The following is a 21,216-nucleotide window of genomic DNA, read 5'->3' on the forward strand; positions in this document are numbered from 1 at the left end:
TATGACAAGACTCTCCTTACAGCAGTCAGAGAGTATGCAAGCTGAGTGTGAAGCTCCCGAGCCCTGTAAGGTGTTGCTACTTGCTCTTAGACCTTGTATTGATGGGGGAAGAAGGAGGGGAGAAAAGGGAAGAAATTCTAGAAAAGGTAGAATTAGTTGTTATGCACATGTCAAAGCTGAGTTATTTCCTCCAGAATTCCAGCTGCCCTGGTTGTACTCAAGATTAAAATAACCTGGTTTAGGTAGTGATGCATTCTGTAGAGTAATCTTTATTCTTAATTTGTATGTTTCCATAAGTAGTTTCCCAAAGAAAAAAATACACGCTTGCCAAATAATTGATTCAATTATTTGTGAGCCGATTTAAGCTTTAATTCCAGTTTATGCCTTTTATATTTTGCACAGATCATAAGTAGGAAGCAAAATCTATTACATAACATGCAGCTGGCAGAGCAGGCAGGGTCTGAGTTTCCCCATACTTCACTGTGACCCAGTTCAGTCCAAGAAATTGGCTCTGAGTCTATGAATATGTGAATATTTATTTTTTATAACCTGAGTTCTTTATGAATATCAATCACTTAGTGAAAGTCTCGAGGTGTTTGAGATCTTGAAAGACCTTTAACTTATATTACATATTCCCAAATAACTTCAAGTGAGTTTTCAAGATTACTTTGTAGTGTTTTCTACTTCCCATCTTTTAGTCAAGCTAATCATAGTCATTTATTTTTTTATGTGCTCATGCTCGCTTTAAGAACCTGGAGGTTGTTGTAATTTGCTAAGGGCCAGGAAACTAGAGACCCAGTCCAGTATTGCATAAATGAGTGTAAATTAAGTGCATACCCAACAATAATTGAAACTAGTAAAATACTAATGCATAATGTATTAATGAAACACCACAGAAATTACACAAAAAATTGTATATATCAGAAATTAGAATATTTCAAATAAATAGAAAAGGGGTTAATTTTCACCAAATGGGTGAGTTAAAAGACTAAAAATTTGTAAAAAATAAAAAGTATCCCTATTTTATAGCCAACACCAAAAGTACTTCTAATTTGATTAAAATTTTAAAGTGAAAAAAAGATACTCTAAAAACAGCAGAAGAACTATATGTGAATATTAATATATTTTGGGGATGGGGTATACTTTCTTTTTTATCTTTCAATCACAGTTTACATTCAATATTCTATATTAGTTTCAGATGCATAGAATAGTGGCCAGGCAAGGGGGTATACATTCTATAATGCTCAAGGAAGAAATAATAAAGAAAAGGACTGACTGATTTTACTACATAAAACAATAATAATTTTACATGTAAAGAATGAATAAAATTATAAAGCAATCAACAGATAGAAATAAATAGCTGTACATTTATGACAGCCCCAAAATTGATGGGCTTAGTATGGAAAGAGTTCCTGCAAAGCAATTTGATATCACAAAAATGAAAAATGTACAAAGAACATGAAAAGCAATTTATAAAGAAAATGTGTCTTCCAAGAGTAAAGGATTAGAGGAACTCTCCTAAGTAAAGAGATACATGGACACAGGCTTTCTAGCTGCTACTTAGGTAATTTTATGGTTTCCCCAGTCCCCATTCTTGGTTCGTGGTTAAATTTGCCAGTTAAATGCACTTGAGTAGAGAAGGATTTTCACTGGGCTTCCATTAAGCCAAGACTTACACTTACAAGATAAGTAGCCTAGGCTACGAATGCAGACTATGAACATGGGAGATAAAAGTTCTTTGACTTTCCAACCTAGAATTCATGGCTTTGTCTTTATTTACACAGTTGTCCTAAGTTCCTGAGGTAAGCAGCCACAGGCACAAACATTGTCTTCCATCTCTTCGGTGCAGGGATCACATGTAGAGAGGCAGTAGTTCAGTGGAGTGATCAAAGAGGAGAATCCAGGATACCTCATTGGAACCCTCGCTGATATTTTACAATTTGAGTTCTTAACCTCTCTGAGCCTTACTCTCCCAACTGGGATAACTTTCCCAAGTAAGGATAACAACTGTACCTACCTTATAAAGTTTCCATGAATATTTAATGAGATTACACCTGTAAAGCACTTAGCATTATGACTGCTACCTAGGAACTACAAGTAATTGTTGGCTAGTATCTTTATTATGGGGGAAAAATCACCTTCATTCTCTTCTGAATAAAAATTTGCTAAGACATCACAGAGTACAGTGTAATCCTTTATGTGGACTTTCATGCGGCACATTGGGAAAAGTATAGTGCTTCACACGGGAAGATCTGATCCCAGTCCCAATTCTGCCCCTAACATTAGAAGTCACATGACCCCCTCTGTGCTCATTTTCCCCATTTGTTAAATAAAGTAGTTAAACTACTAATTGCTATACCTCTTTCTGTCCAACATTCTACCCTAACGAAATATAGAACAGTAGATAAATCAGGGCCTTTAAATAAGGTGTATCTACAGTAAGTAATATATTTGAGTTAATATATAATGACAGTTTTTAAAACCTAAAAGAAAGTATATATTAATTTGCTAAACAACTGGGATAATATCAATTTATTACAGTACTGATCATGCCACATCAATCAGAAGTTCCAATTGGCAGTTAACATAATTTTTTCTTTCTTTTTAATGTTTTTATTGATTTTTTTTAAAAGAGAGAGGAAGGGCTAGGGAGACAGAGATAGAAACATCAATGAGGGAGAAATATCGATCAGCTGCCAACGTGCATGCCTCCTACTGGGGATTGAGCCTGCAACCTAGGCATGTTCCCTGACCTGGAATGGAACAGGGGCCTCTTGGCTCAACCACTTAACCACACTAGCTGGGTGGTAGTTAAGCATCCTTGATTAATTTTTTAAAATTACTTAATAAAAAAAGTTAAGTTATTGTACTACAAAGCATGGAGAGCTATTTAGTAATGAAAAGTTGGAAAACCACTAGCATGTATGTTTAGTATCAATGAAGTATCCCAACCACTAAGTTTCATTGGAAAGCCAAAGTCGATGCTGATTTACTCTATAGAGCATGTAACAAGAGGAATATTGATACCCACTAGTTCGGGCATTTAATAAGCCAAGAACTGTCCAAATATTTGTATGTGGATTATTTCCTTTAATCCTCACAACAACCTATTTATTCCCATTTTTCAAATAAGAAAACTGAACTATAAGAATGAGACCTATTGTCATCTAAATAGATGAATCTCCAGAATTTCAAAAATAAAGGATCTATAGAAAATAGTTTGAAAGCATTTGAAATTCAATCCCTTTTTTCTTCTTCAGACAAAGCATTGAAAAAGTGCAAGCCATACACAAAAACTATCTCCTTCCACTCAAGTCCAAATATTTAGGAGGCAGCAGCTGTTGGTGAAACACATAGGTACCATATGTTGGCAGTGAAGAAAAATTATGTGAATTACCTACTTAAGAATTAGCACCGGAACATTTTTGGTTTACTCTTGATGTCTCCTTGCTATTCAGCCCCTTGAGGCATTTAAATTCACATAATTAGTGTGAAAGCACTTAAAAACATGAATTTTAGTATTAACCCAAGCAAAATGTAATTAAGGAAGTAAATCTACAACAGAAAAACAAACAAAAAAACCAAAACATATATTGCTTTGCTATGTCCAGAAAATGCTTTTGGGTTATCTGCTATTAGGAAGTATTTCATTCCTATTCCCTTCTCTTCTACTCATTCATTTCTTCACTCCATAATTATAGTGAAGCTGCTTAATACAGAAGAATTGGGCCCTGAATTGAGGCAGATTATGTTAAACTGAGGATGCTGAATTGATGTTGAATTTCTGTTATCACCATTAACTTAAGATCTCCTTCCGGAGGTGTACTTTGATTTTTGAGTATAGCTGTAAAAAGTGAAGGCGGGGGGGGGGGGGGGGGGGGGGGGGGGGGGAGAGAGAGAGAGAGAGAGAGAGAGAGAGAGAGAGAGAGAGAGAGAGAACAACATAGGCCACACTCAGGGCTTTGACTTTTGGCCAAAGAGTTCAAGGTGATTTATAGATAAAACTTGCACAATGGGATGCCAATTACACATCTGGATATCACCCTCCTCCCTCCAATGGGTGTTATCTGAATCTTCCCCATGATACAGGGGTCACTTTGAAAGTGCCTCAAACAAACGCTAAATTACCAGGATTACTTGCTGTTTCTTTGAAAATGACTTCCATGTGAAAATGCTTCAGAAACATAAAAGTTAATCACCCCCTATCATTACTTGCATCTAGCAGCAGAGTACAGAGGAAATTAAATTCTTCTTCATTCTTCCCTACAAAATGAATTAGAACCTCATTCAATCTTCTCCACATTATATGTAGAAATGCAGCATGACCCAATGCCTGCCCCTCCCACTTTCTCCAAAAGAAAAAGGTAAAACACAGACTGCTTTGAAACTTTTAAAGTTAGAGAGGAATTCCAGGGAGAGTTCTGTTTCTACTAGAGGTACAGAGTGAAGGGTTGGAAATATAAGTTCAAGGGAGCCTAGGTCTCTAAAAAAAGAGATATCTTATTGACATATTCAACATAAACCACTGAAAGCTTCATAAGTATATTACTCTACATATTTTATTGTCGATGTTCAGCAAATCTTTTATGTTCAGTGTTGAGCAAATCCTTTATGTTCATTTTTAATAAGGATGCCCAATCCCCAAATTTCCCCTCTATTTCAAACTTTTTCATAGGTTGGCCTGAGAGTAAAATGGAAACCTTCTGTTTTACTAACTCTAGGGAGCTCAGCTTGAGTCCTATGAATAAAATATGAGTCTGATCATTAAAATGTAATAAAAACTAGTACTTTGAAAGCTAACCTGAACACGCTTGCTTTCTGATCTTGAAGGCAAACTTCAGCTGCTGCCTCAGCAGGGCCTCCTCTGCAGAAAGCCAGGCCTCAGAGACACCGCCGCAGCCTGCTCATCTGAGAGGCGCAGCTAAACACAGCCAGAGCCATTTCACAGCAGGGATCTCCCAGCAGCTTTTGGGTGCTTTGTCATTCTCAGGCTGCCAGGGTCATCCTACTCTCACTCTCCTCCCAGAAAAAAATAATGCAATCGGCAGGAGTCAGGCTCAGGTTGAATTGAGGTTAAATTCGTGGTTGAGTGTCCCTCAATTTGTCTCTCCAGAAATCTCCTTGCAGAACAGAGCGAGGTGACTTCTCAATCAGCTCATTCTTTAAAGAAAGACCCGGCAAATGTTCACCAGGATTGGGCAATGGGACTCAGAGAGAAGGCCCTCAAGGAAATAGCATGGACACAGCATGATGGCGGCCAGGTCAAACTGTACTTTCAGAATTTCTTTTTCACGTGTGCAAATGTAACCCACACAACGGTAGGTGGGAAACAGCCCTAAACTGCTGCTCCCACCAGGGGTTCCCAGAAAGGGTGTTTAACACCAGAGAGAGCTAGCATAAGGTCTGTGTTTCTACGCTGGGGTGAAAAGGCCAATTGCAGCTCATGCCCCAATATGGAAGTCACTCTCTGTTCAAGAGAACAGCATTCAAGATTTCTCTCCTACTGCCATAGCACAAATAGAAAAAAAACCCACAGAGGCTATATTAAAGAAAAAAGAACTGGCAGATAAATGAAAAAAAATAAGTTGTAGGTGACTAATAACAGATTCATTTTTTTTTTTTTTTTTTGCAGGGAATTAATTTCATACTTAAAGTGAACTTTAGGCAATCGGGTAAAGAGTGATAACTTCCTATGAGAAAAAAAGGACTTCAAGTCTACAATTAAGATCCCAAACATCCTAGCGCTAGGGGTGTTTAAGATCCCAAACATCAAGGGATGCCCAAATTTGGTCAGGGCTTTTGAAGCATAGAGCCAACCAGTGGTCTAACTCTTGCTATATGCTTTCCTTGATATAGAACTCTGTTGAGTAAATTTCTGCTTGAGTGATTGATCAATAGCTTGAATTCTTTAAAGAGAACAAATCATCGGATAAGGTGGGGCCAAGGTGCTGTTTAGATGTAATCCTGTCCACGTTCTATGCTCAACTGAACTATTGGTCATAACTTCATTCTCTAGGGGGCAGGATGCCCCAGAAGAGCACATCAATCTAACACCAACGTTACAGAATATCTGGGAATTAGCTGTATTATTGGCTGCCTTTTTCTCTTGTCTGTAGGCCACAGTCAGGGAATGGCTGGTTTTCAGAACACATCTATTCCTTGTTCTAGTTTCTTCCAGCCTATGGAATGACAATATGTCGATCAGTACAACTGAAACCAGAGAATGACCCTTCTTCGCTGGGTGTGGTGACAATCCAAGTGAAATACAGTGATATTCACAATGTTTGCCAAGCGGTTGGCATGAAGCCCAGGAGCAGGGATCTGAAGATCTCTGGTTACTGGATGGTGAGGAGGTCAGCATGGTTCCCAAAGATGGGGCAGAGGCTTCAGGGAGCAGGTGATGGGGGCAGGATGCCTCAGAGCTAAGACCATTTGGTAAATTGGTATTTTAACAGCTGCTACCACTATATTAATCATCCCGGCTGGTTTTAAGAAGTGAGCGGCTCACAGATTATACATTGGAGGGACTCTTGTGAAAATCAAAGTTTTAAGTGCCCAGTTTAATATACTTGACAATAGACCTCACCTAAGGCTCCCTTCAAAATTCCTCTGCCTTTCTTTAACTCCCTTTCCTCTTTCTCTTAACTATCTCTCAGTTTCTCTATTATTGACCTTCTACGCAACGTCTCAACTCTCTCAAAACCTCTTCCCTTTTCTTTAAACTGCCTTGCTCTCTCCCTGTGCTCCTTCTTGCTATTTTCTCTTCCTCCTACATTTCCCCTCTTATCACTTTGTCCACACCCTATAATGTCTTATAAGTATAATGCTGATTTTCATAGTGTTTTCCCGTAAGTCATTGTGGCCCACTCTATCTAAGGGCTATATGTAAGAAAATATATACATAAAGACTTAGAATGAAAAATAAGCCATATCTTCATTGTGTGAAGAAGAAGAAACTTATTTCAAAATGACTAATATGAAAACCCCCCATCCTACATTCCTGGGATGCATTGTCAGAAGGCACCCTGTTCTTGACCTTCCCAAACCAACAAGCCAAGCTTTTTTCCATGAATTACCTGACTGTATTGTTCAGCCAAGATCATGAGTTTGGCCACGGGGCTGCTTACTCCTCCCTTGTTTTCCACCTGTACTAGCTACCCCAATCCCAGGCTTTCACAGCCCTGGACAAACATGAAGCCTTGTCAGCAGAGCTCAAGGAGCACCGCCAAGCCCAGCAGGTGACATGCCCAAAAAAGGGCTGAAATTCTCCAAATAAAGCAGAAGGGGATTGTTAGTGTCTCATACAGCACCGTTGTCCCAAGTACACCTGGGCCTCTCTGTCTTAGATTAATTCCCTGCCCTTCCCAGCTCTGCTCTGTTTTCCAAGGTCCCAGATCAGTGGCTCTTGGCTAGGTTCGGCCGTTGGGATACACTAGCTGGAGGAAGGGAGAAGCCAGCTGTTTCTCCCCTTTCCTTTCTGCTTTGGACTATTTTCTCCCTACTTTTCTGCTTCCGTCAGCACTCTGGGTTGACAATAGGCTTTCTGGTTAGAGTTTTAGCCTCTTCCATCTCCCGTGAAACCAGTCCCCTGCATTAAATCCCCTCCGTTTTAAATGCGCACAGTGATTTCTGTTTTTCTGGTTGGGCTTGACTGGCACATCTCCTTAGGAGCAGCCACCTTTCTAACAATCAACACTATTCCTGCCTGCCTCGCCGCTGCAATCCCCACTTCAGACCCGAATATACATTTCAGCCACTACCTACACAAACCTGTGCCTTCCCTTTTGCCACTGTAGTTAAATTCCTGTCACTAAAAAAATGCAAACCTGAATTTCCTCCACTAGAGGAAATACAAGACCTGAAGACTAGTAGGTAAGGATTCGGATCACCAAAGAATTGAAGAGACATCTCCCCAGCACCCTCATCTGTTGCTAGCCTCAGCCGAGTTATCGTCAACTGTTGGTGGGAATATAAAATGATGCATCTTCAATGGAAAAGTATACGGTAGCTCCTCAAAAAATTGAAAGTAGAATTACCATCTGATCTAATAATTCCATTTCCGGGTATAGACTCCCCAAAATGGAAAGCTGGCCTTTGAAGAAATATTTGTACACCCATGTTCATAGTAGCATTATTCACAACAGCCAAAGGTGGAAGCAACACAAGTGTCTATCAATATATGAATACAAGAGGCCTGGCGCACGAAATTCGTGCACAGGTAGGGTCCCTAGGCATGACCTGTAATCAGGGCCGATCTTCCTTGGCTGCCAGCACCTGTCCCTGCCCTCTGGCCCTGCCCCCGGTTCCCCATTCCCCATCAGGTGATCAGTCTGCCAGCTGCGGGGAGGGATTGAGCGGTTGGCGGACAGGCCCCAATCAGGCAATCAGGGCCTGCAGGCTGGGGGAAGCTCCTGCATTGAGTGTCCGCCCCCTGGTGGTCAGTGCGCATCATAGCGACCTGTCGTTCCGCCATCCAGTCGATTTGCATATTACACTTTATATAGATAGATAGATAGATAGATAGATAGATAGATAGATAGATATAGATATAGGCAAAATGTGCTATATACATACAAAGGTATACTATTCAGCCTTAAAAAGGAAGGAAATTCTGACACATGTTACAATGAACGCACTTTGAGAAAATTATTGTAAGTAAAATAATCAGTCATAAGAAAAGACAAATACTGTATGATTCCACTTATGTGAGGTACCTAGAGTGGCCAAATTTATAGAGACAGAAAGTACAATGGTGGTTGCCACAGGCTGGGGAAGGGGAGAATGGGGAGTTGTTTAATGGGTACAAAGTTTCAGGTTTGTAAAATGAAGAGTTCTGGAGATTGCTTGCACAATGGGACTGTACCTAACACTAAAGAACTGTACACTTAAAAACTGGTACGATGGTAAATGTTACGTTACATGTATTTTACCACATTAAAAAGCTAATAAAACACTATTTTAAAAAGAAGAAGAAGAAGAGGTGAAACCTACCATAGACTCAAGAACCTATTTTACAGCCCCAAAAGATGGATTGAGGAAGATTGGATTCAGATCATGTTACATCTTTATTTTCTCTACCACTTAAGTAATTCATTGGTTTGGGATTTCATTTACTTAGTTTAGAGGTGTGTCACTGGCCAGGCTTTCTTAGATGAAGATGGCTTTGGAGATGTGGTTTGGAAACGATGATTTGGTTTAAGGTTTTAGTAGACTTCTCGCGTTAAGTGGCTTATGGGTGTGTAGCAAATGCTAGTAGCTCTGCCCTCTGGGGAAAAGAACGATGCGGTATGATGAGAGGAGCCTTAAACCTGGAGTCAGGAGAACTGGGTATGAATCTTTGTCCCATCACTGGAGACTTAGGGCAGGCAAGCAATTTCCCTGAGCCTCACATTCTTCATCTATAACACAGGGCAGATAATTCCTATTCCCTATTCCCTTGTGCTGTTACAATGCTCAAATAAGAACATATGCCAAGTGCATTTTGTAAACTGAGATCAAAAGTGAGATCAAAAAAAGGCATTTAATGTAATTCCCACTTAAGATCATTGGTTTGTATTTACTTTTACATCATTTTTCCAAGTCGATCTGTTATTTATTAGCTCTATTAACTTTAGCAACTTAGCATACACCAAGAATATAATCAACAATACCAGCCATGTGCAAATTATCTGCCAATCTCTATTAATGTGCAGTCTCACAACTCTACATTGAAATACAACTCTACATTGCGTACAACTTCATGTTTTGTTTTGTTTTTTCAATTAACATCATACACTTCATTTTCAGGTATTAACATGTCATGTAAAATATTCTGTTACTGCAAACCATTAACATGCTATAGTGTATGGCATCATCACTGAATAGGCCGTAGTCTTAAAATATCAGCCAATAAACAGAAGCCTTAGAGAAGACCTATGTGCTAGGTATGCCCTCGTGCCAAACTATAATCTGATGAGACTGGGCACGGAGGCAGCATCAACCTGCTTGGCTGAGAGAATTCTGAGGCAACACCCGAAGGAAGACAGAAATGATTAATATGGTGAATGACAGTCCTATGGGAGAGAATCCTAAATGCTGCCAAGCTATTAACCAAGAAACAAGACTAGATTTGTCACAAGTGAAGGACCAAAACAGGATCATAGGAAGACAAGAGCAGGGAGAGAGTGTACAAAGTGGTTCACAATTTCAGTAGCGGTCTGTAGACCTTGGGCTTGAGTTCTGATACTGCCACCAACCGGGGCTACTTACTTAGCATTGGGAAGTATGCTCGACCTTTGGAAGCCTCTGCTGTCCCATCTATGAGAAGAGATAATAGCAGCATCTAACTCATAGGGTTGCTTAGGAAATTAAATGAGATTTACATATAAAGCGCTTAGCACGTGATCAAAAATCAGATATAAAATTAAATTTGGCAATAAGTGTCTATATCTTAAACATTCACAGTGTTAAAAACTAAGTGAACTCTGAAGAGTGCTCAAGACATACATAGTCAGACATCCCCAACTAGGGGTGCCAAATTGATCCCTCTTTAGGAATATTAACTGTTTTTTAAAAGCAGCAATTCAGTTGCATTCAAACAGTCAGTAACAACATAGTACCAATACCCCCTACTCTAAACCCACTCTGCCTCTTCAGTGCAGAGAAAAGTACATACTGTAAACCTTGAGGGGAAAACAAGGCACCTAAAAAGGGCTCCTGGTGGCTAATTAGGTTCCAATTAAAAAACAAACAACAAACAAACAACAAACAGAGTCCTAGCAGCCAGTTCTACACAGGGGCCGTTCGCATAAACCGCACTTCAGAAAGATGCCTGTGCTGAGCTGCCTGCACTGTGTTTCTGCCATCTGCGCCAGCCCTTATAAAGGAGTTCCTGGAATCCTATTTCAACCAATAGGAGAGGCTTTCCCACCAACCAGAGCCACTCTATCCTGACCAATCAGGACAATACCTTTTTAAAAAATTATCTTTATTGCTGGAAAGTATTACAGATGTCTCCTTTTGTCCCCCATTGATCTCTCCACCCCACACCGGCCACCCTTCACCACACCATTGTCTGTGTCCATAGGTTATGCATATATGCATATACATTCTTTGGTTAATCTCTTCCCACCTCCCCCTCTCCTCCCCTCCACATACATACACACACACCATCCCCACCTTCCCTCTGAAATTGTCAGTCTGTTCCATGCTTCTGTGTCTATTTTGAACCAAACTATGAGGATTTGGAGTCCTCATTTGTATGAGGGCAGACCAGTCAGGGACCAGGGGCTGGGACTTCGGTCCATATCAGCCCACTCCACTCTGACTCTGAGAGCACACTTTGCCTTTCCACAGAAGACGGTGTTTCCCTGGCTGAGCTGCGTGAAGCAGACCAGCGCAGGCCAGAGCAGCCTGGCACACAATGGGGCTGATCAGCACAGTGCAAGGTAGACCTGCAAGGAGCAGAGCAGAGCTGTCTAGAGAGGGGCCTAGCCCCAGTGTCACTTCACAGCCCTGCTATTTTCACAGCCATGCTGTATCACCATTGAGCTGTTTTGCACTGAATAAAGTTTCCTTCTGGGCACCTCAAACTGGGGACTCCTATTGGTGTTGAATTGGCACCAACAATCACCGGTTGACAGTACAACTGATATTTCCAAAAATCTGATCATCTAGCATGAATAAAGCAGGACAGTGGCTACCCTACCTCAAGTCTCAGGTACTTGAACTGTATCCTTCATTAGATAGCAGTAAGTATTGGCAAATAAAAATATTAAAGTCCATTTCCAGATACAACAAATTCCAGACAAATGGAAAATATTTTTAAAGTTGCTAATGAGAAGTTTTATCCAAGTATGGCAGCAAATCTTGTGGTCTAAAGAAAGCAAGTAGCATGAAAGCAGGAAGAGCTCCACTGTTACTAAGTCCTAAGGTGCCGGGGCTGACAGGCAGACTCTGAGCGACAGATAAATGATTATTCTGACACATGTTTCTGTGAAAGAGAGGGCTAAGGGACTGCTTGGCTATAGGAACCAAACAGCCTCGTTCACCTACCTCCTTAGGCTTTTATTGTAGCTACAGCTTGAACTAAAATTAACTATTAGATCCTTGAGAAGACACATGCGTCTGTAGTGTCCTTTAAGCAAGGACATTTTGAAGTCTAAAGATTCCAATAAAACACCCGGGGGCTCAGACTTGTTTGGAAAAGTCAAGGCAGGGTCTGCTGCCTTCGGCAAGGTCCCCCAAGAGGCCCCCGACCTTTCAGAGAATCCTCCTTACAAACTTTTCAATCAAGTCCTGTGCTTCTCTACACTAAGGGTCTGAAATGGCAGAAGAAGCCACAATCCCCAGCAGCCTCAAAACAAGTGTTCTCTTCTGGGTGTTGACCCAGGAGGAACAATCGGCACCTTGCTTTATTTGGCAGAAAAGTCACTATTCCCAACATATAAACAAACATCAAGGAGTCGATGTGAAGAAGGAGGCTTGTGCAATTGTCCTGTTTTTTCCAAAATCTTATTTTTATAGACATAACCTATGCCCCAGCAATTTTACTTCTTCATATATATTCAACAGTCATCCATATGTACACCAAAAACATGTACAAGATAACAATAGCAGCTCCATTCATAGCAGTCCTGAAGTGGAAACAACCCACATGTCTATAATTGGAATGAATAAATTGTGGTATATTCATATAAAAGAGTAATAATCAGCAAAGAAAATTCATAAACTACCACATCACACAACAATATGAATGAACTTCACAAACATAATTTTAAGAAGCCAGACAGAAAAGAATATATACCATTTGATTGCTCTATTAAAACCTCAGAAAAGGTAAACCTAATCTCTGATATTAGAGGTTATGAGAGTGCCCTCCCTTTGTGTGGGAGAAAGGGAATAGTAATTGGGAAAGCACCCACTGGGGCTTCTGGGATGCTGATCCTAAGAGATAGTTACATGAATGTGTTAACTTCGTGCTAATTCATCAAACTGTTGTTTGATTTGTGCATTTTTCACATATTGTACTTCAATTAAAAGTGTATTAAAAATATTGAATGCAGACTGGTAATAAAATAAAATAATGTATTTAAAAATATTTTTACCAAACTGACTAATAAAAATATTAAGAAATTGCTTTATTGGATCAGACTGATGGACAATTCAATCTAACTTTCTTACAATGAATCCAAGAGAGGTGGGTCAGAGTTACTACTATGGTGTTATATTGAGTTAAACATCCTTCTTTTATCCAAATAACCTGTCTTGAAGTTCTAATCTAAAAATCCATTATTGTCTTTTTAAAGTTACATTATTTTTATGTGATTTAACAAGTTCCATACATTCATTACTGCTGTGAAAAATATTCCCTTCTGTATATTAAATGATTATTTTTCAGTCTCAAGGGGTATCACACTCATTCTAGTAAAACACAGTTTAATCAGTAAGTCTACTTTTATATTTCATTATTATGTCAATGTGTTTAGTATATTCTTTCCACATTTGTATTTCTAGATTCAACAGTTCTAAGATTTTAGTCTCTGTTGATAGAAGCTCAGATTTGAGTTTCTTTTTATTCATGTGCTTCTGGCACTCTGAGCATTTTAGTTGCCTTCTTTGGACCTAGTCTGTATTCATTATGTCTTTCCTAAGGTTTAAATGTGCAATAGGTGTGCAGTATGTGCAATATGTGCAATGTGCAATATGTCTTTCCTAAGGTTTCAATGTGCATCGCTCCCTCTCTGCCCAGCTTTCTGTGCCTGTTGGGCAGTGTTAGGCAAGATAACAACCGCCAGCCTGGCTGGCCTGAATCAAACCTGTTAGCTCATATTTACCCATTGAAACTGGTCTGTCTACCTCAATTTTGATCCACTCACAGAGCCTTCCATTAGGTTGCTAAAATGAATGGTACTAGAGATTCATAGAGTTTCTTGATTCTCTTTTCAAAGTTGACATCAATGTATATTTCTGCCTTTAAAATAAGTATAAACCACTTAACAATGCATGAGCCCAGCATCAACTCCAATATGACCCTACGTTTAGCCTTGCTGATCCAGAGAAGTATATATAGGGTGTTCAAAAAAATAGATACACACACTTTGAATAATTATAAAGGCAGTGTTTATTAAAATACATTTCATTTTCCAAATTGAGCTATCACCTGTTACAGTGTGTATCCATTTTGGGGGGACATCCTGTATATATAATTCTTAGTTTACATTTCCTGGCATTACTCTGGTTTCTTATCCTTGATAATATATTTTCCAAAGTCTATAATAATATATTTTTTAATATTTTGATAGGAAACCTACTATATGACCATTTAAAAATCCAATACATACATTCAATAGTTGACACTTATCCATATAGTGACAACAAAAATAATAACTAACATTGGGAGCTTATCTTGTGCTGAGGACCTTTCTAAGTGATTACATGCTTTCATCTCTTTTAATCCTTTCAAATATGCCACGAGGTAGCTACGATCACCATTCCAAGTTTAACAACTGGCTGAGACCCGCTAGCTCTCCAGTGGCAGAGTCCTGGTGTGAATTCAGGTGTGCTTGATGCTGTTCACACTAACACATCCCATTAGCTTATTTAATTTCCTTAAATAATAGAACTATATCCATCCTGTTGTGTGAAATATTATGAATCTTAATTATCCCACATTAAAATTAAAGTACCAAAATGCATTTCAAAGCTAAATTTAAGTGTGTGTGTGTGTGTTTGTTTTATTTTTATTAAGGACACTCTTAAATTATCTGTCACCATTAGCATTGGCAATCAAGATTTGAATGTGAATAGTAACAATTTAAAGAGTAGTTGCAGCCTGGCTGTGTGGCTCAGTGGTTGAGCATTGACCTATGAACTAAAAGGTCATAGTTTAATTCCCAGTCAGATTGTGGGCTTGATCCCCAGTAGGGAGTGTGCAAGAGGCAGCTTATCAATGATTCTCTCATCATTGATGTTTCTATCTCTCTCTCCCTCTCCCTTACTCTCTGAAAAAAAAAAATTATATACATATTAAATGAGTAGTTGGAAAAAATACTTGGCTCAATGTTTTGGTACTAAGAAAAGAACAGAAAAGAATTCCCCCTTTTGCCTGACTTTGCTGCAGGCTGATGTTGCACTGAAGGTATCGCTAGTAAACAAATGTGTAGGAAGGAGTAATAGGTATCTTCAAGTATGTTTGTTACATTATTTTTTCCTATTGCTCTCTATTCTCAAGTAAAAATATAATGCGATTAGTGTGCCAGCCACACATTTAATGTTGATTGTATAAATTGTACTTCAATTTTAAAGGATTAGGATAAAAGCCCAGATACCACTCTGCAGCTATCTCAAGGAAACAGTACAAAAACTTTTAGAGAAAAAAAATTGTGAAAATTAATAAACAGAAACCTCATTTAAAATAAATTTGGGGGGGCAACAAGAAACAACTCTCACACATGTGTTACTCAGCACACCTACTGATCCCAATAGGAAGAGACATGCTTTGCATCTGTGAGAGGAAGTGATGCTACTGTACTACTTCAGAAGAAAAGATCCCTCCTTCTCTAGGAATAGCTCAGCCAATGGGAAACTGACATAGCTCAGCCAATGAAAAGTCTCTATACTTTGAACTTTTAGGTTCCTCCAGTGGACACTTTGTTTACAACAACCCTCCTAAGTTAATAAAAGAGCGCTCCTCTCCCTTGTTTCTCTAGACTTGCATGTGGTTTGCCATCAGACCATATATCCTGAATTGCAATTCTTTTTTGTTCATGAATGAACACATATTGCTAGAGAAAGATCTGGCTATCTGCTTAAGGCCAAAAAAGTTAAGGGCCAAGGATTCATTGCGAACATTATGCTGATGTATATAAATGCATGTAAACAAAGTCCACTCATTTGGAAGCTTTGAACTTAACAGGTAAATAATTTAGGGTCACTATCAAAGTGTGCCTCTAAGATTACTCCTTTAAAACAGGCTCAAAGGAGGACAAGGATATCTTAAATGGCTGAGTTTGAAATGAGCTGCAAGAAAAAGGCCTATACTGAAGAAATGCCGATTAGAAGTGAACTGGCATGAATTTCATTAAAAAATATTTTTATCCTCCACATTATTAGCTCTGTGACTAAATCAAGAAGCACACTTGAAAATTAATTACACATTGATTCAAAAATGGAGACGAGCCAATACACACAGGCCAAGAAAAGGCTCGGTGGCTGAGTGTGTTAATGCAAAAGCTCTGAGGTCATGTAATACTCAGTGCAAAACTCAGTCACCTTTGGGAATTGGGCAATAAAGACAGAGGGCTGATGGGCCTGAAAGATATTTATTTATTGCAATTATCAGCCAATTTTGTCAAGATTGAACTATCTCCTTGGATAACAAAATACTCACCAGGAAGAAGATTTTCCATGAAGAAAATGAAAATAATAACCCTAGCTCTCTCCACGGAGTCTGCCTTATTTGTCCTAACAGCACTTGCTAAAGGGGGAAGAGAGGAAGGAGCAAAAAAAGGAAAGAAGGGAATGACAATGCTTCCTTCTCTGTCCAAAAGGCAGTATGATATTTATGGGGAGGCTAAGAGTGTGGGTTCTACACTATCCCCAATACAGTCACAGTTTATCCATTTACTCTGCTGTAGCTTCCCTCGCGATGCTTATCAGCAGTGGGAATTAGCATGTGTCATTCATCTTATTTGCTGGTTGTCATATATTTTCTCAACTGCAATGTCAGCAGCTCCAATGCAGACAGGGTGTCCTATTACTGCAACTGTGCCTCCAGCTCCTAGAAGGATGCCTATCAACGTAGGCACTTAAAATATGTTTGTGGAATGACAAATGAGTAAATTGATTGATTAGATAATTAATTAATCAACTGGGGTATCATAATATCTTGCTTTTTCAAAATATTATGTGGGCCTCCTTTCCCCCATCAGGTACATTGACATGGAGGTGGGTGATGCTGACATTACTCTCCCAAGCCTAAGCCCAACTTAGCGTTCATGTGTGCATACACACACACACACACACACACACACACACATACACACACACATACACACACACACGTTTGTTTATGCAAACAAACATAAGCTGCAAAGAGAAAATATACTCTAATAGAAAGTGAGAAGGCAGGAAGAGGCAATTTTAAAAAAAGAAAAGAAATAACAAAAATATACCCTCTGTGGTAAAGAAATACATTTGAAAATAGTAATGAGATACCAGTTTTTAAAAAATCTTTGCCCCGTTTCTCACAGCCACTTGGCCTGGAGGTCAAATCCCCCCTAGTATTAGCTACAACAATCAAGGCTTAACTACAAGACTGTGCACAAAGACCACTAGGGGGTGCACCAAGAAAGCATAACAAAATGCGGAGACAAAGAAACAGGACAAAATTGTCAATGGAAGATATAGAGTTCAGAACCACACTTTTAAGGTCTCTCAAGAACTGTCTAGAAGCCGCCAATAAACTTAATGAGATCCTCGAGAAATCTAATGAGACCCTCGATGTTGTGATAAAGAACCAACTAGAAATTAAGCATACACCGACTGAAATAAAGAATACTATACAGACTCCCAACAGCAGACCAGAGGAGCGCAAGAATCAAGTCAAAGATTTGAAATCCGAAGAAGCAAAAAACACCCAACCGGAAAAGCAAAATGAAAAAAGAATCCGAAAATACGAAGATACTGTAAGGAGCCTCTGGGACAGCTTCAAGCGTACCAACATCAGAATTATAGGGGTGCCAGAAGATGAGAGAGAGCAAGATATTGAAAACCTATTTGAAGAAATAATGACAGAAAACTTCCCCCACCTGGTGAAAGAAATAGACTTACGCCAAAGCCAGTTTGGCTCAGCGGATAGAGCATTGGCCTGCGGACTGAAAGGTCCCAGGTTCGATTCTGGTCAAGGGCATGTACCTGGGTTGCAGGCACTTCCCCAGTGGGGGATGTGCAGGAGGCAGCTGATCGATGTTTCTCTCTCATCGATGTTTCTAACTCTCTATCTCTCTCCCTTCCTCTCTGTAAAAAATCAATAAAATATATTTTTTTAAAAAAATAGACTTACAAGTCCAGGAAGCGCAGAGAACCCCAAACAAAAGGAATCCAAAGAGGACCACACCAAGACACATCATCATTAAAATGCCAAGAGCAAAAGACAAAGAGAGAATCTTAAAAGCAGCAAGAGAAAGAAACTCAATTACCTACAAGGGAATACCCATACGACTGTCAGCTGATTTCTCAACAGAAACTTTGCAGGCCAGAAGGGAGTGGCAAGAAATATTCAAAGTGATGAATACCAAGAACCTACAACCAAGATTACTTTATCCAGCAAAGCTATCATTCAGAATTGAAGGTCAGATAAAGAGCTTCACAGATAAGGAAAAGCTAAAGGAGTTCATCACCACCAAACCAGGATTATATGAAATGCTGAAAGGTATCCTTTAAGAAGAGGAAGAAGAAAAAGGTAAAGATACTAATTATGAACAACAAATATGCATCTATCAACAAGTGAATCTAAGAATCAAGTGAATAAATAATCTGATGAACAGAATGAACTGGTGATTATAATAGAATCAGGGACATAGAAAGGGAATGGACTGACTATTCTTCGGGGGGGGGGGAAGGGGTGTGGGAAATGTGGGAAGAGACTGGACAAAAATCGTGCACCTATGGATGAGGACAGTGGGTGGGGAGTGAGGGCGGAGGGTGGGGCGGGAACTGGGAGGAGGGGAGTTATGGGGGGGGGAAAAAGAGGAACAAATGTAATAATCTGAACAATAAAGATTTAATTAAAAAAAATCTTTGCCCCTTGGATATGAAGGAGCAATATCCATTTTTGCACACGTACAGTGAAATGAGCACTTTTACATGCTGCTGATGAAAGTGTCAAGTATTACAGATTCTCGTCAGTCTGTGTAGTCTTACATGGAGTTTGTCAATTACGATGTCTGTCCTGCCACAAAGGTAAGGCCAAGATGGCAGAGGACCCAACATACGAGAGATGGGAAACTGCTGGAAAGACTAATTCTTTAATTGTTGCAGATCATCACAGATAGTTAAAGATACTGAACTCATTCAGACAGATCAGTTCCCTTGGACTGACCCACTACTCTATGGCTTTGAAGGAAGTCTCCAAGGATTCTGGAGAAGAAGAAATAAAAAGAACTTTGCCCTCTTTAAGAGGTAAAGCTAAGAAGGATGCACTGTCTAAAGCAAAGAAAATTATCCTGTAAGCATCCAGGTCTTACCAAGTCAGATCCCACAGAGTCACATCATTACCTAATAATACAGTAAGGAAGATGGTAAGAAAGGAAATCCCCCCTGGAACTCTGTGCCAGGCATAGTGCTAGAGACTGCATATTTTGGTTCTCTCCCTGTGTGTTCTCCCTTGGAAGTCAGTCACTTTGCTTTAGAACTTCATAAGCCATTATTTTCCTAAAGTAAGTAAAGGAAAATATTTTCTCTTTTCTATACATTTTTAAAGAATCCAAAGCAGTTTTCAGAATTTCTCAACTACATATCCTCCTCTGAAATAGCACACAAGGAATGTCACAACTATAAAGAAAACATAAATTCTGAATATAGCCATTTTGATGATGTAAAAGTCAAATTGTTGAGGCCCCAGAGCTAGCTAGTGACAGATGGGCAGGGGACATGGTGGTTCAGTTGTGGGAAGTGAGAACCTTGATCCCTAAACATATTGCCAGTGATTTCCGCTGGTCCAAAAGAAGCCCATACTAGGGAGTTAGAAAACATTGCTCCTTTTTAATTTCCACCCCTCTCATTGAGCAGTAGACCAGGCTTCTTCTATTTTTCTACCATTACCTCTCAACCATATGTGATTTCCAGAATTCTTAAAGAGGAAAGGAGAAAATAATACTAAATATAATTCAGAAATATTACCCAAAATGATTGCAAATCCTTCCCATGGAACAGCTTCATCCATTCATACCCTTCCTTGTAAGTAAGACACTATTCCCCTAAATGTCTTAAGTAAGAAAGACAACTCTTCGCCTCTACTGCAGATCCAGAATCAGTTGGGTCTAGATCTCTGATTCTCTCTGCTCTTATCCTCCTAAGCATAAAATGGCTGCCACAGCTCCAAGCATCATACCCCACTTCAGATTACCAGAGGCAGAAACAAAGGTAGAGCAGTGGTTTCTCTCATATAATGTATCATTCAAATTAGAATGTTTTAAAGTGAAAGAGTGCACAGTTAGCAATTTTACCAGGACAATACACATAAACCATCACTGTCCTGGGAAAACTAGGATATATGCTGGCCCTATTGATTAGAGACAAAGGCATTTCCCAGAAGTCCTGCGGTTTGGAAGGGATCCCCTTCCCTGAGCATGTTGCCACCCGTATAGGCTTCTGTTAGCAAAGGAGAAGGTGGGTTAACTGTTGTGTAGGCAACATAGTGCATCTGCCATAATCCTGGCCCTCAATCCAATCTGGGACAATAAAATTGAACTTCTGCTTCAATTGTACAAATAGAGAAGGAGGCCTGCTTTGCTGAGAACAAAGCTGCAGCAGGAGGTAGAGCTATGAAGGTGGTAACGATCCTTCCTCTAGATTTAAATCTTCACGAGTCCCATTATTACATACAAAACTCTCTATCGTTTATCGAATTCGTATTCTTAACATGCATGGAGCATGAGCCTACAACTGGTTTTTCAATGCGTGAACATTCCTTAGCCCAAAGCACAGGCAGCCGCATGGAGGCCAGGATTCTTGTGCCAGGAAGCATATTTTAGTCTGTGTCAGGTTGAATGCCATTGATATTCTCAAAGTTGAACATTCCAGAATACATACCTTGAGACTTTATTGTGGTGTCATTCTTCAAGTCATAACTATGAAGTGCTACTGCCTCATATAATCTTTAACCATTCCATTTTAAAAATATCATTTCACGTACCTTTAAACCAAAACACCACAAAGTCCTGAGGTTATCCAGAAGGTGGGCAAGCAGTCAAACAGATGTGCAAGTAAAACCTTCTTTATCCTTTCTGACAGCATCTGAAAACATAAAATCAACATTCTGCTTCAAGACTTTGTTTCTTATGGTGGGAACACATATGTTAGAGGACTTAAAAACTAAAACCTGGGGGCGCTGACCTCGTTCAAGTTGTTTGCAACCAAAGGGGAAATACTGTCTCACTGTCAGATTTAGACTTTCCTTTCCATTTATGCAGTATGATCATTAAGGCCCAAAAACCAAGGCTTTGACATACAGCA

At 39.5% G+C, this 21,216-nt stretch overlaps 1 protein-coding gene across 1 annotated transcript in view; it reads right to left on the minus strand.

Annotated features, from left to right (window-relative positions):
* LYPD6 (LY6/PLAUR domain containing 6) overlaps nucleotides 1-20,997 on the minus strand; it is a 193,427-nt gene extending 172,430 nt beyond the window's left edge. The window contains exon 1 of the mRNA XM_036320152.1: nucleotides 20,897-20,997. The gene's annotated coding sequence lies outside the window, so the exon portion shown is untranslated. The remainder of the gene's footprint in view (nucleotides 1-20,896) is intronic.
* Nucleotides 20,998-21,216: the final 219 nt, after the last annotated feature.

This window comes from Myotis myotis, unplaced genomic scaffold (genome assembly GCF_014108235.1).
Source record: "Myotis myotis isolate mMyoMyo1 unplaced genomic scaffold, mMyoMyo1.p scaffold_m19_p_8, whole genome shotgun sequence".
Taxonomy (NCBI): domain Eukaryota; kingdom Metazoa; phylum Chordata; class Mammalia; order Chiroptera; family Vespertilionidae; genus Myotis; species Myotis myotis.